Raw genomic sequence first — 16,256 nt, 5'->3', positions numbered from 1 at the left:
TTAATGAGGATGACATAACTTGACACCAAAATTTTTAAAACTACAGTATTACAAAAGAAATTTGTAACTCAGCTCATTTATGAACATATTTGCAAAAATCCTAAATAAGATATTAGCATACCAAAGCTAAATTTATACTTTAAAGTATATATATAATATCAAGTAGAACTTATCCCAAGAATTCAAAGCTGGTTTAATATTAGAAAATCTTTTCACATAATTTAACACATTTATAGACAAAAGGAAAAAAACTATTCATTATCTTTCTACATGTAGAAAAAGCATTATTAAATTTAACACATCATCATCATAAAAATAAAAACCCTTAGAAAATCAGAAATAAGAGAAAATTTCCTAAACCTGACAAAAGCATATTTTAAAACTCTATAGAAAACTTCATAATTCATCATGAAACTTGAGAAGCTCTCCTTTAAGACAAAGAAGAAGAGAACAACGATTATTATCACCACAACTATTCAACACTGTTCTAGAGGTCCTAGCAAGTGGAATAAGACGGAAAAAAAAAAAAAAAAAGAAAGAAAACAAAATAATTACAAAGTAATCATTGTTATATAGGCCTGTCCAAAAACTTTTGAAAACCTTTGGCTGATTTTGATATTTCTGCACAAAGTCTACCTTCCTAAACTAGAATCCCAAAACTACCTTTCCCAGACTCTTTTGGTATTAGGTGTAGATTTGTAACTTAGATTTTGCCAATCAGAGGCACTCTCTAGAGGCTTTGATTCAGAATTTGGTGTTGAATAGGATGTCATGTTATAATTATTAACAATGTTCCCTCTCAGATTCAAAAGAATCCTGATTTGGATGATAAATTATACATGTATCTCAATTAAATGGGCAAAAAGGCAACATATAGAGACATGTTTGTCTAATACAAATCATGACAGAAGTGGCATAGATCTGGATCCCTTAGCTATGGAAGCCCGGATTTAACAATTTCTGTATTATGGTGGAGGGTATACAGTTCCGGAGCCAGCAATCTTTGTTTTGTTAACAAGCATTTGAGGTGATTCTGATGCATACTCAAGTTTAAGCCACTGCTCTCGAGAAGTTCTTGCCCACGCGCATAAGGAGAAATACATAAGGATTTTTACTACAGCACCATTTGTAATACCAAAATAAGTGGAAACAATCTTAGCATCTTCTGTAAGGGAAAGGATAAATAACTGGCGTAGTTATTCAATAGATTCTGTACATCAGTTCAAATGCATGAGCTGTAGCTCCATGGATGATAAATCACAAAAATCTGTTGCTGAATGGGTAAAGCAAGCTGCAAAAGGAATAAAATGGCATGATTAAATTGAAGATTTCAAACACAAAACCAAGGAACATATTATTTATGATATTCACATAATTTTTCAAAAACACAAAAACACTGAGTGCATTCCACATACCAATTTCAAGTGGTTACTTCTAAGGGAGAAGGGAAGAAAATGGCTTAGGGGCATCCTTTAACATTTTATAGGAAAATATGACGGCATTTTAATATTTATTAAATCTGGGGGATGGGTTTGTTGATTTTTGTTGTATTTTCTATACTTTTCTTCATATTTAAAAAAAATCATAGTTAAAACTAAATACACGTTTGTTTTTTAAGTTAACTTTCACTTGTTAAAATGGTTTTGTGAAACATCCAGTAATGTTGCTGTGTTTCATTTCCAGGGACTGTAAGCTAGCTCAGTACACCATGAAAGGTAAAAATGCTATATCAAGAACCTCAGTAAACATATATTTTTAAGTTCAGTTTGTATTCAACTTGATCCCTGGAATTTCTGGCAGTCAACAATTTAGGGAGGACAAAATATATCAATCCCAAATGAAAACTAAGGAGTAACACACATACGAGACTGGCTGGCCTTGCATATTACATGAGATCTAATGCTCCTTAAATAAGGAGTCTGGGTAAGTCTTTTTGTAAAATAAATAATCATTCTTGAGTCTATTTGTAAGTTTCCATTTTCAAATGTTGTATTTTCCTGAAATATTACCCACCTATAAAAATTTATAAATTAGAGAACTCAGCTTTCTAGCATTGTAAACTTTCCATATCACTGAAGGAGTAACTCAAGAACACTTTAAAAAAATAAAGTCAAACATGAGACTAATCTATCTATCCATCTATTGACTTATCTATCTATGATTTTTGCCCCATCCATCCATCCGTCCATCCATTAGATGCTCAGGTAAACATCTGAGATGGCTCTCACATGATCATTCCAGACTGTGCCAGCATTTAGCACTCAAGTGAAAATCCATGACCGTTAATTTATAAGTACTACATAGATGGGTAATGAGTAAATATTTATAAGAATTGCATATGTTTCCAGGATTTTATTTACTTAATCTCACAAAATCAGCTTAGAATATCCACTATGTAACATTAAAATGTATTACCCATGTGAACTTAATAGAGTGCCCAAAAATATTTTTACTAATCTTATGTATATCAAAAATTTCTGTATTGTTAATATTTAGCTAATTAAATATTTAAAATTTTTGCAAAAACTGCTCAAGTGTGAAGAACTCTGAGAAATTGTAGGGAAAAAATGCTAATGAGACATCAGAGAAGATTTCTCAAAGACTAGGAGATTGAAATGAAGCTCTAGGAAAAAAGAAGGCAGAGAAAGTTGAAGAAAGGGAACTTCTGAAATCACAAAAGCACAGTGCTGTAGCAGGGATCGTGGAAGAGAAGGACCAGATACAAACCCTTAACCAGCTGTAAACAACAAGAACAAGTGTAACACAAAAGAGGAGAGTACTCCTCTGCAGACTGCAATTCATGATACTGGGACAAAAGTTAAGCGCACCAAATAAATGTATTAAATGTGGTCATGGTGGGATATTTCACTGAAATATCTACTCAGCTATGAGAGCTGTTTTCATGCACACCTGAGAAGCAAAAATATCTTGACAACCGTATATACAAAAGGGCATTGAGATAGAATCACTGTATTTAGTCACAAACCATATGGCTGTCTCGAGTTTAACAATTATATCAGTTAAGTATTATATGTAAGATAGTTAATTGTGTTTACCACAAAATATAAATAAACACAAATAAACAAAGTTTGTTGCTATCTTATCAACTACAATTAAGAGCTGCTAGAATTCCATATGTTCAGTAGTTTACGTCAGGAATCTTTGGAAATAGCAAGAACCAAAATGCAAACTTCCACAAAGTTTCACAGGTTTGAGGTCGAAACAGGAAAACTTCCCAAAACTTTAAAGGAGAGAGAAGATGGTATCAACACAAGCTTACAAACAATGTCTATCAGTAATTGCTCTTCAGCCCTAAAAATGTTGGCATGTCCCTTACTGTGGGTGTTGACTATGGCACATGTGAAAACCTCTTCTCCCCCAAGTTCTTCCAAGATTAGGTGAGAAGCAAATGAGGGGCCTTGCACCAAGTGAAATATTGGGTTCATTCAGGTGCAGTTTAAGGTGTTCTTATTTTTGGTTTTTGCCAGTTTAAGTCTTATACATAATACATTTGCTTCTAAACAAATTGATTTATTAGGTGAATTTTAGCTTTTGTTTTCGTTGGAGAGTGTTGTTCAAAAGAACAACCAAAAAAAATGGTACTCCCCAGAGGCAAATATTTTCAAATATTATAGCTGTTTTTCTTTGTTGTTATCTTCATATTTCTAAATAATGTGCTTAAACTGCTATATCTTGATTCATTGATTTTCGACACTAACTATTGACTTCCCACACTATTTTGGTGAGAATGTAGCTCACTTACATCCATCTTCCTCTCCCCATTTTTCCATCATAAATATATACCATGTTTTCTTTTTTAATCAAAGCAACAGCCAGAACTTACATTAATTGGACATTTAAATATTGTTCACTGTTAAGTGGTTGACTATGATTACCTGTCCTTTTCTGTGCTACTGTTTTTTTTCTGGAGTCAATAATTGTTTCTCCTTAGAATTTGCTGAGATTCTTTTTTTACTGTGTTGTTCTAGTGGCTAGATCTGCCCAGGCCCTTTAACAGCGACTCCCTTCAACTTTCCATATAGTAAAAGCAACTCCATGATCATTTTTCCCTGGAGCCCTCCACCCTCTCTTCCAGTCTGGACCTAATGCACAGCTGTCATCCTGGGATTTTCCTTCAGCACCATCCTGAGAATTCCCTACATATTTCTCCTGCTTCCTGAATCCAACACCTCTTCTTTCTTGGTTTAGTCCCTCCTGGCGGTGGAGCACATCCTCCTGTAGCTTCCCAAGGAAAGACAACTGGATACGGAAGCTGAAGGGTCTCACCATTCGAAATGCACATTTTAACTTAATCTCTCTGTTTTCAGTCCAGCACCTCATCCCTGCCCCTCTTCCTCAGTTTTTAACTTCTGGCTTTCATGATAGGGTCTTAAATAGAAATTATTTCAGAGAAAATAGCTGTTAAAGCGAAAGCTTTATTGCATTTGCAAGAGCCAGGATTTGTTGTAGGAAAAAAGGATTTATAAGTCCAAAACTTGGAGTATTCAGAGTAAAGGGTCTTGACCATACGTCCTAGAATAGGAAAGATATAATTTATGATGTAAGGGCATATCCCAGTACACAGGGTAGAAGGAAAGGCCTTTTCTGGGCTGCGGGGAGAGCATCTAGGGAAAACAAAAGCCTACTTACTGTGTTGCCATCTTGGAATTGAAACCCCAAGGGATGAGGAAGACTCACAGACAGATCTTAGGAAACGTGGGTGGGTATGCTTGTGCCCCACTTCTCAGAGCAGAGCCCAGGAAGCTGCAATGTGAGCAGAGGGGCAAGGCAAAACATGCTGAGAGGACGACCTTAATTGAAATCTGTTTTCACTCATATCAAGTTAGAGAGATGGGGAAAACACAGTGATATGCCTTGGTTTCTATTTCTCCTAGAAGTAGCCTTGGGTTACACAAAGTGTAGTAGAGTTATAACAATGTATCTTATGGTAGTGTGGTTAGGCAGAGCCAGAGCAGGGTGGTGCGCCTGATCTGTCAGTCAGCATTCTGAAGGCCTGGTGAGCTTTTTCAGGCTGATGGCACATTGCTGACGTGGCTGAGGATGTGGGAGCTGAGCATGATTGAAGACTCCATAAAAGGCTGTTTTCCTAGGCAGATGATCCCATTTTACTCTAGCTGAACTCTAGCTGAGTTATTCTAGAATACAGTAGGCCAAGAGCAAAGCTGTCAGCAGGACTTAGGTAAACAAACTTTTGGCATCCTCCTCAATAAGTCAGACATCCTTTCCCTTTTTCTAGAGCCCATATGAAAGGTCTGAAACTCTGAGTGCAGCATCCAATGATCGTCTGGTAGCAGAAAACACACCTGGATTGGAGCTTGCAAGAGGGGCTTCCACCCTTGTGCACCGTTGGTGGGAATGTAAACTGGTATAGCCATTATGGAAAACAGTATGGAAATTCCTCAGACAACTAAAAATAGAACTACCATCTGATCCAGCAATCCCACTTGTAGGTATATATCCAAAGGAATTGAAATCACTCTCTCAAAGAGCTAGCTGCACTCCCATATTCATTGCAGCATTATTCATGATAGCCAAAATATGGAAACAACCTAGTAACCACTGATGGATGAACGGATAAGGGAGATGTGAGATACACACACACACACACACACACACACACACACACAGAGGAATATCATTCAGCCTTAAAAAACAAAGGAAATCCTGATATTTGCAACAACATGGATGAACCTGGAGGACATTAAACTAAGTGAAATAAGCCAGAGACAGAAAGATATAAATACTGCATGATCTCACTTATATGTGGAATCTAAAATAGTCATACTCAAAGAAGCAGAGGACAGAATGGTGGTTGCCAGGGTCTGAGGAGAGGAGGAAATGGGGAGATGTTGGTCAAAGGGTACAAAGTTTCAGTTATGCAAGATGAGTAAATTCTGGAGATCTAATGTGCAGCAATGATGACTACAGTTAACAATACTGTAGTGTATTCTTGAAATTTGCTAAGAGGGTAAATCTTACATATTCTCACCACACACAAAAAAGATAGTAACTAGGTAAAGTGATGGCTATGTTAATTAACTTGATTGTGGTAATCATTTTACAATGTATATGTATATCAAAACATCACATCGTTCACCTTAAATATATATAATTTTTATTTATCAATTATACCTCAGTAAAGCTGAAAAAAAGGGTGCGTTCTAATCCATTCTCTCAGTCACTAGCTCTGTGACCTTGAACCAGTCACACCTCTTCCCTCAGCTTCTTTTAGCTCATCTGTAATTGAAGGGGTTGAACTGTGCCTTTGTCCTATGGGTCATCTGAGTGCTTCAGCAGGAAAAACAGCTGAATATTTTTAGGTGGCTGAAACGAATAAAAGTTAGATTTCAACCACGCTATTATTATTAAATGGCTACCTAATCAGACCTCTGTTTCATCCCAAATTAATCAGTAATGATTTAAATTGTAACTTAAAGTTCTTGAAGTGCTTGCTTCTATATTTTACCCTTTTTCTCCCTTCAACCCATTTGAGACAAGTAGGGCAGGCATTATATCTCCATTATTTTCCTCCTTGGGGGAACGTACAACTCTCACCCTAGGATCCCTATAGTCTCTAGCAGTAAATCTCACATCAAGATCTCTAGAGGGCACCTATTACAAATTCTCTTCCCTGAGCCCTATTCTAGACCTACTAAATCAGAATCCCTGAGATTGAGGCCCTGGGATTTCTTTGCATTTCTGACAAAACACCTCTAGTTGATTTTCATACACCCTAAATTTGAGAATCACTAGTTTACGGAGGAACATTTGAGGCCCTGTTATGTGTCAGGCGCTACCCTAGCTGCTTTATATATATCCTTTCATTCAATCCTCATAACTCAGTGAAGGATATATTGTTTTTAAATAAACTTTTTATTTTGGAATAATTTTAGATTTATGGAAAAGTTGCAAAGACAGCAGTGATAGTATATCCTTCACCCAGTTTCAGTGGCCCTTATTGTTATTATTTACACTCCTGTGGTTAGTTTGTCAAAATTAAGAAACCAACATTAGTAAATTAGTGTTAACTAACTCTAAATTTTATTCGGTTTTCACCATTTTTTTCACTAATGTCTTTTTTCTGATCTAGGATCTAGTCCAGGATATACATTGCATTCATTTGTCATGTCTCCCTAGTTTCCTCTGGTCTGTGACAGTTTCTCAGTCTTCCCTGTTTTTCATGAATTTGACAGTTTTGAGGAGTACTGGTCAGGTATTTTGTAGAATGTACCTCAAATTGGGTTTGTCTGATGTTCTTCTCATGATTAGACTGGGGTTATGGGTTTTTGGAAAGGATACCACACAGAGGAAGTGTCTTTATCATCACATGATATCAGGGGGTATCTGATATCCATATGACATCACTTGGTGATGTTAATAAAGCATATGTTTGGAATCCCAATTCAACCAATTAGGAAATAAAAGTATATCAAACCCGGCATTCCACAACTGCTAAGTGGTGGAATTAGGGTAAAGATTCATTTTTTTTCTCTGCCATTTTGGTTGCAAGTGACCATCCTAGCTATATCTTCCCCCATAAAACTCTCCATTCCAGCTTGACTTGCCATTCCTCTGCATTGTTTCAGGCTCTGCTCAACCTCCAAGTTTTCCAAGTCCTTCAGTGTTCAGCTCAAATCCAGTCTGTTCTTTGAAACTCTCCATGCCCCCCAATGTGCTCCTCTTCGATGAAATCCTGAAGCGCTTACTGTCTGCCCCTCTAATTTTCCACTTTGCATATATTTTCTTAACCTCTGTCTTTCCAAGCTAAAATGATGATGGAGAGAGACCAACCTGCATATGAATCCATTTGCTCCCAAACTGAACGACCTTGGTATCTTCTCAGAGGGTACTCTTCAATCCACCACACTGTAGTCAGAGGAATGCTTCTAAATTGCAAATCTAATTATACCATTACCTTGCTTAAGACTTTTCAATGCCTCCCCATTATTTACAAAATAAAGTCCAAATGTCTGATACTAACATATAAGGCCCCTCATGATCTGACTCTTGTCTACTATTTCACCTTACCTCTAGCCACCACCTTACTCTCCACTCCACAATATCCTGCATTTCAGACATGAGGAACCATTGGCAATTTCTAAGTGCGCTGTGACCTTTCTGAGCCCTATGCCTTTGCATCTGCTCTGTTATCAGTGAAGATGCCATTGCAGAAGACTCCAGTTCAAACTGGCTGATGGAACAAGGACAATTATAACATCAGGTAATAGGAAGTTGAAAAGCAGGGATAGTTGTCCAGCAACTCAACAATGTCATCAAAGACCCTGGTTCACTTTATCTCCTTGCTTTTCCATCCTCAGAAAATTGCTCCTCAGCTTGACTCCCTTCACAGTCACAAGATGGCTATGATAGTACTAAGCATCCCTTCCAAGCACAGCAATACCTAAAGACCAAAAAAAAAAGGGCTATCTTTTCCAGTGTTTCCCTCTTAAGGGCAAGAAACATTTCCTAAAGCCACCCAGCAGATTTCCTTTTATATCTCATTGGCCAGAACTTGTTCATACACTCACTCCTAAGCTAATCAAACAAGAGGAATGGACCTACCATAATTGGCTTAAACCAATCAGTACTTACTCCTGAAGGTAGGCATAGGGTCACTCTCCCTTGGGTCAAGTAGGGGAAGGAAGACCTGAGCAAAATCTCAGCTTTTTCAGAAAGAAAGAAGGTAATGGGTGTTGAGTGGGCAGCCAGCAGTGTTTGTCACACTGTTATTGTTGTCTTATCTTCCTTGTCTACTAGACAGACTCCTTCTCATCCTTTAAGACTCAAATCAAAATTGCCGCTTCCAGGAAGCTTTCTCTGGTATCACCAAGCAAAATGGAATGCTTCATCCTCTGAGCTCCTCTATTGCTGGGTTCATACCTCTACCACAACACTTATATATATATAGCTATATATGGTGTCAGAAAAAGTGAAAACTTTGAAGAAAGGCACCATGTTCTATTAACCTTTTGAGTTCAACCTTGTTGAAGGAAAGAGGAAGGAAGGAAGGGAGAGAGGAAGGAAGGGAAGAAGGAGGGAGGAAAGAAGGAGGGGAGGAAGGAAGAAATTAAGGGAAGAAGGAGGAAAGAACTTAACTTCTCTGAGTCTCAGGCTGTTCATCTGTAAAATAGGGATAATTTTAATTCCTGAAATTTTTTTTTAAGATTAAATGGGATAATATACAGAAAGCACCGAACACAGTTCCTAACACATAGCTTCCCGTGTATTTTTGGAGAACATGTACTCATCTTGTATTTTTTAAATACTATCCTCCCACTCGTCACACACATTTCCTAGCACAATGCTTTGTACAAGTTCAGTTGCTCAATAAATGATAAATGTGTCGATAATTTACTTCAATCCAAAAAAAAATACACATTACTGAACAAATTAAACACCCAGCTCAGTTTGCCATGTCCTGATCTCCTTTGTTAGATTGGCTAAGAGAACTTTTTAATAACATTTCCTAAACTCTCTATAACAGAACTCTTAACTGCTGCTTTCCTGTAATCATCCAGAACATTAGATCTGCTCTCTCTGCCTCGGCGACCTTTCACTAGGCACTCTTGCTTTTCTGCTCTGCTCTCTTCAGTATTCTGGGCTTCATTTCAGATCTGTCCTTCTGAGGTATGCCTTCCTCCCCTTCCTAACACTTCTTTGTTGCTAAAAATAGGTGATGTCCCTTCGGAGCAAAAACACTTGGCAAATCAGTTAGCTTTTACAGGTACAGCTTTATACTGGTCTCTGTGAGATTGGGGGATGGATGGATTAAATAAAGGAGGAGGCTCACACCATCTCCTTCTCTCCACGTACCCCTGCATTCCTCAAAGGAGTTTACAAAACTTATGTAAAAATAGCAATACCATACTCAACAAAAATGCACAAGCTAAAGGATGATAAGTGAGACGTTACAGAATGCTAAAGAGTAAAACAGCCAGCTCAGAAGATCACCAGAATGCATTTTGAGGAAGCATTTGATTAAAGGGCCCTATGCCCAACCCACCAAGCTGGGACTAGAGCTGTTGGTGGTCGCAATTTAACAAACACACTTCTCCAAGGAAAACTGGGGCATGTGATATGGCCAGTTTCCTTTAGACTATAATGGATACCTTTAGGACTTCTCTCACTGAGACTCTCTCTTGGTATGATACTGTCAGCTTGGGTTCTGTCTCTATTCAGTACCTTACATATCCTGTGAAGTTTTGTGACATTAACTCTGAAAGAGGCATCAGTATATTACCTTAAATATTTTTCTCATCCATTGGATATTCAACTGCTTTGAGATACTCTATTTCCCTGCAAGTGAAAATTTTCTATTAGATACAGTACTTAATCCTACTTACATTTGGTATATGTGTGAATGAATGCATTCATGTGGATGGATCCATATCTCCAGGAATATCAAGGCATGAACATGTTGCTGCATACATTTATATACAAAGGCACAAACTTGTATATGTTCATACTTGAAAATGAATGTGTTTTTACCACTCTGCACTTCTGAAACTCATCTCTGGAGTTGGATTGTCCTAATTTCTTTGAATGAAAGTAGCAAAATTGCAGCACAAACTAAAATTGCTCAGAGGCCTAAATTTAAAGGTAACTAGCCCAATTTAGTACTCAATTAAATCCTATTCTGTTTAATCTATTAGCAACTGTGTCAACCTGCTTGTCATCTCCTATCTCCTGATACTTCTGTCCTCAACTCAAAAATCATTCTACCTTCTCTTTACTTTCTAGAGTTCATGCCAAGTTCCCTGCCTGCTATTCAGTATTTCACACATATCCTTAGGGCCATGGTTCTCATAGATTAATTTGTAGTCCTCTGGTGATCGATCAAAAGGATTCTTTAGGTGTATAAATAGTCCAAAGAGTGAGTCACACAAAAATGGATATGAGAGTGTGTGTGTGTGAAGAATTAGAAGTATTCTCTAGTGAAGATTGATATTATCATAGAATCACAGAGCAGAAAGTGTAGATCAACATCCCAACAACATGATCACTGATGGGTTATCCAGCTGTTAATTTAACATCTCCAATGTTGGAGAACTGAGAGCCATCCCCAAGCATGCCTTCCAATCATGACAGTGCTGTCTCATACATCAAGGTCATATCTGTTTTTCTGTAGTTTCTACCATTCAAGTATTCATCAAAAGCCCATTAGAGTGGTTAACCTACAGAGGTTAACCATTGAGCCACTGACCCCTTTGAGAATCTAAGGAAAATGATGGAACCTCTACATAGAAAACTGTACATGCAAAAATAACTTTTCTTATAATTTCAGGGAACACAAGTCCTGAGAAACCCATCCATCCATGGACTCCCTAGTAAAGAATTCCTCACTACTGTTTTGTACTTCATACAGAAATGGAGGATAAATAAGCTACAGTTTCCTCCTTCAAGGAGCTTGCTTCCTAATAGCAAATGCTTGTGACATATTTAATAGTAGTAAAGCAGTATATGGTAAAGTATTAGCTGTATACAGGAGGGATAGAAAATTCCACTCTTGCCTGTATAGCAAGATGGAAGTCCTTGCAAATGGCCACCACGCACTCACATTCCATAAGGGAAATAAAGGCTCTTTGCTGTGTCCTCAGAAGCATCATCTGATGGCACAGTACCAGGAGAGCAGAGGAGGGTGCTGGTCATGGTATAGTACATGGTACTCAATAAATGTTTGCTGAATAAGTAAATGATCCAAGAATAAAATGCTCCCTGACCCTCCAGAGAAGAAAGTTAAAAAGAACAATAAAAGTATTTCATTAGCCTCCAAGCTTCCTTAGGAATAGCCTTTTTGTTCACTTCACCACTTAATCCAAAAATGTCAAAGCATTTCTAAACCCAAAACAAACCTCTATGAGACATATTTTACATGAGTTAAGAAAGGTTAAAAAGATGTGTCCAAGGTCACAAGAGCCATACTACAGAATAGAACTCAGAAGTTTCTCCAATCAAATCTAAGGAAGGAAGCACTGGTATTTCCTTTTTAATTTCTTGATAATGATACCTTCTAACAGGGTAAGTAGACAGCTTTAAGAAATGATTAATTTTCTTTGAAATCCAGATGTTACTCTGCTTTCTTGATATGAGGGTGACCTTGGAGGTTCAGTAAATAAACTTCATCAAATAAGGTAACAGTAAAAACCTCCTAGATGGTTCATAATCACTTCTATTTGCGTTGTAAGATTGCTCTGGAATGAAAGACAAAATGTTTTCTTTCAGTTGAGATTGTTGCTCTTTATTTCTTTATATGTATGCTATATATTGTAAGGATGGTTTTGTTTGGTTTAGTTTTCGCTTAAGTTAAAGGATCTTACTTAAAGACAAATAAAATTTTGCAAAGGAGTCAAAGAAGTTAACACCACACCAACTATAAACAAAATATTCCTTTAACGCCTTATAATGTCTTTTCCCAGATAAATCAAAGAATTAGCATAATATGGAGGGAGATCAGAAAGGATGAGTTCAGATCTCGGCTCTATGACCCAATAATTGTGTGACTTTGACCAAATCTCCTAGCCAATTTGAGCCTCCATTTTGTCACCAGTAAAACTGGAGTAATAAAACTTGCCCTATTTCCCTCTGTGGTTGAAATGAGGTTTACGTGAGATTATGCACATGAAAACAGCCTTTTTAAAGTCTGTATTCATGTTAAGACAATATAGGTTCACCCGCAAGAGATGCTTATCTGGTGATAGCTGGGTCTCTCTCCACTTGTGTAGTCTCAGAGTCTTAGGGGTCAAATCCGAGTAGTGGGTAAAAGAATTGAAATTCCTGTTGTACATACTCCTCTTTTACCTTCTACTGTACCTCAGCCCACCACTACTAGAGTCAGAGTCCTAACCCGCTAAACAGCATCTGAGTTGCCCCTAATTTCATGAACATTTAAAGCTATTTATTTTGGGGAAAGGTAAGACATATATAGTGACTTGTTCCACAGTCTGATGGCAGAGTAAAAACAATCAACAAATGAATTCAGGGACTCCAGCGTTCCTGGTTTAATTTGTTATTCAATAGCCAATTAACAGTTACTAATGCACACTAGAATGTAAGTACATCCTTACCACAGTGTTGATAAACGAACTTGATAAAGGGGGAAAACAGTCCTTATTTTTTACTTTAACATATACAGAGTCAGGCGGGTTCAGAGAAACAACAATTCAGAAGTGTAATCCTGAACAGATGGCTGCTCTCCACATGCTATCTCTGAAGGGGTTTTTTTCAAGGTAAATAGAAACAAATGTTTTGGTGCATTTTGTACCAAAATATACATCTCACAAGAAGCATTTTCCAGCATGAAACAAGTTTCTTATTAATAACATTTTTATGACAAAGACAAAAACTGGTTTGTGAGCTAGTTTAATGCATTCTCTGTCATTCCACCATTAAATTACTCTTACTAATAGACAATATGTTCAGTTACTTCTGAGATATTTAAGTCATTTTAAATCTGCCTACTCTATCCCCTCATTCCTGCCCCACCTTAATTCCTAACACCAGTAAGTCACAAAGGTAGTTTGTCTCTCTTTAAAATGTTCCTTTTATGTCCAACAAACTATGAGTGTGTTTAAGAGAACGACATATATTGTACTTTCATTAACTCATTTATTCAACAAACGTATTTCAGGGACCTACACTATAAAAGGGCAAAAGTCTTCCAAGTCCCCTTTCTGTCACTGATTATATGGTATTAAAGACACCTCATAACTTCTCTTTGCCTCAGTTCCGCCATCAATAATATTTGACCTGCTCACCTGACAAGTCCTTGTATGAACGTGTTCATTTGTTCATTCACTCATTTATTCAACAAATATTCATTAAGCCCCTACTCTGCGCAGAGCAGGTATGGTGATACAAATATGGTAATAAACCAAACAGACCTGGGCCCAACCTCACAAGCTTAATCTCTGAGAATTAACAGAAGGAAACTAAAGTGAAAGGTCTTATTTGAACAGGAAAGTGAGAGAAAAATATCCTAACTTGGGAGCCTTTAGGCTATAGCCTTCTTTTGCCCAGAGCTACAGGTAAGGCTCCAGAGAAATGGCATGGGTTACAAGAGGAAAACTTTATCAAATATGCAAAAATGAACTGCTTCATAACTGCTTCATATCCATATTGGCACAAAATACGAGCTAAAATACAACCCAAAATGTTTCTTCCTCTAAGTGTGCCTTTTTCCCCCCATAATTACTCATAGTGGCTGTTTTTGTTTGTTTGTTTGTTTGTTTTTTGGAAGGGAGGTGTTATAACTTTAAACACAAATGCACAAACAAAAGCAGCATTCTAAGCAATACAGGACAATATGACATCTTCTCTAGTGCAGTATTTTCCCAAAATGTGGTATGTAGACCACTGCAAGACATGAAATTATTTTAGGTGATAACATAAATAAAATTTACTTAATGATTGTGTGTTTACTCTAATGTGTGTCAGAAAAAAATATCCCCAGCACATCAAAACCATGTTCATCGATATTCGGGCTTAGTATGAGGCTAAAGTAGGTAGCACTGTAATAGTCCACTTTAGGCAGCCCGCATGAATGAGAGGAGCAGGGCTCAGGTGTGCCCAGGAATGTTTCCAACCTTCCGTCATAACTTGAGACACACAGGAAGTACAAGTGCTATCACTAGCAATTGGATCTCGCATCCTGATGTCCATGTGTATTGCAGCAATCTTGTCTGAGAGAGGCCAATTATACTGAAAATAATGGCTCCAGAAATAGTCTTGGGGAAGTCTTCACTGGCTCAGCTTGGGTCACTTGCGCCTCTAAAGCAAACATTGTGGCCAGTGGGATGAGGCTTTCAAACTGGCCAGGCCTAAGTTTTATTGCCCCCTCTGGAACCTGGAGCAACCCTACCTAAACTGTATGAATTCACACTGGAGGAAATGTGGTTCCACAAAAGAAAACTGAGGAACTGTTCCTTGTACGTATCATGAGGTCAGTAACTTTTACCTTATAGTGTTGTGGTGAGGATTAAATGAAATAAAGAATGTATTTTGCCTCATTGACCCAGTGAATGGCTCAAAGCAAGTGCTCAACAAATGGTGGTACTAGTAGCCATAATAATTGTTATTATTGTTTGTTAACATGATTATTGTTGTTGTGATAACAGTGGCTTTCTAAAACAGTTTTAGGGTCACATTTGTTAACTTAATTCTTTTATTAACCTACAAACGAAGAGTAATTATTTGAATATAACCTTTGGAGAGCCATTAAGCCAAGGGCACACTTCCTTCAATTATATCCTTAATTTGTTTATCATCTCCATGCATAATCAAGGTACTCTGAATTACCACAGTAAAACTTTCAGTGTCTCACCCAATACCTTCTTGATTCATTCTTAAGTGACATGTAGTTTTATCATGACATAATTTTATCCAACTTATTATGCACCAATTGTGTATTTATAATAATGTTATATTTACAACAATAGATTGCCATGTATTTTTCATAAAACCCATATGATATTGTGAGTTAGTGTTTAGAGTTTCAAAATTAAAAGTAGTGATAATAATAATAAACTTAGTAATGTTGCTAAAATCTACTTTTTAAAAAGCACATTATGTGGTTAGGGAGAAGAGTTAAAACAAACACGAAGACTGAAAAATAACAAAATGAAGCTAGTGGTCCTCCTGTGGACCAATGACAAGACTACATGCACCCTTTAAATAACCTAATGAATGGAAGAATTATGATAGACTGGCATAAATGTAAAAGTTAGCTAAAATATTTCTAGTAAAACAATATATGAATAAAACATATTTGGTTCATAATTTTATGAGTAGAGTTAAGATTATCATCTCTTAAGATTATCATGAAAAAAATACACATCACAAATATAAAGCATTGAATAAGTTTTTTCAATATATTAGGCCCTCAATAAAATAAAAAAATAAATCAACTTTAAATATAGATACAGTATATTTATTTTGCCTTCATTACTGCAAACTTTGACAAAGTTCAGGAGAGATGACACAAAGGTGGGTGAAAAATTATCTAAATATCATAAATTAAAAATATTCTAGAATAAGAATAAGTCATAGAAGGAATTTAAAAATCCTGGAACTACATGTGGCAATTAAGGCTGATTTTTTAAAATGTAAAAGTGATTGCCAAAGGAAACAAAGAATGAACCCATCTTAAAGTTAAATCCTATCCGGACTGTCAAATAAATTAAATAATATATAAGCAGAGGTGGCTCGTCTCCTACCTGCACATAGTGAAGGCAGCTATA

Source organism: Ceratotherium simum, chromosome 30 (assembly GCF_057802395.1).
Source record: "Ceratotherium simum simum isolate JZ-2026a chromosome 30, ASM5780239v1, whole genome shotgun sequence".
In the NCBI taxonomy this organism is placed as follows: Eukaryota; Metazoa; Chordata; class Mammalia; order Perissodactyla; family Rhinocerotidae; genus Ceratotherium; species Ceratotherium simum.
This window is presented reverse-complemented; position numbering follows the sequence as displayed.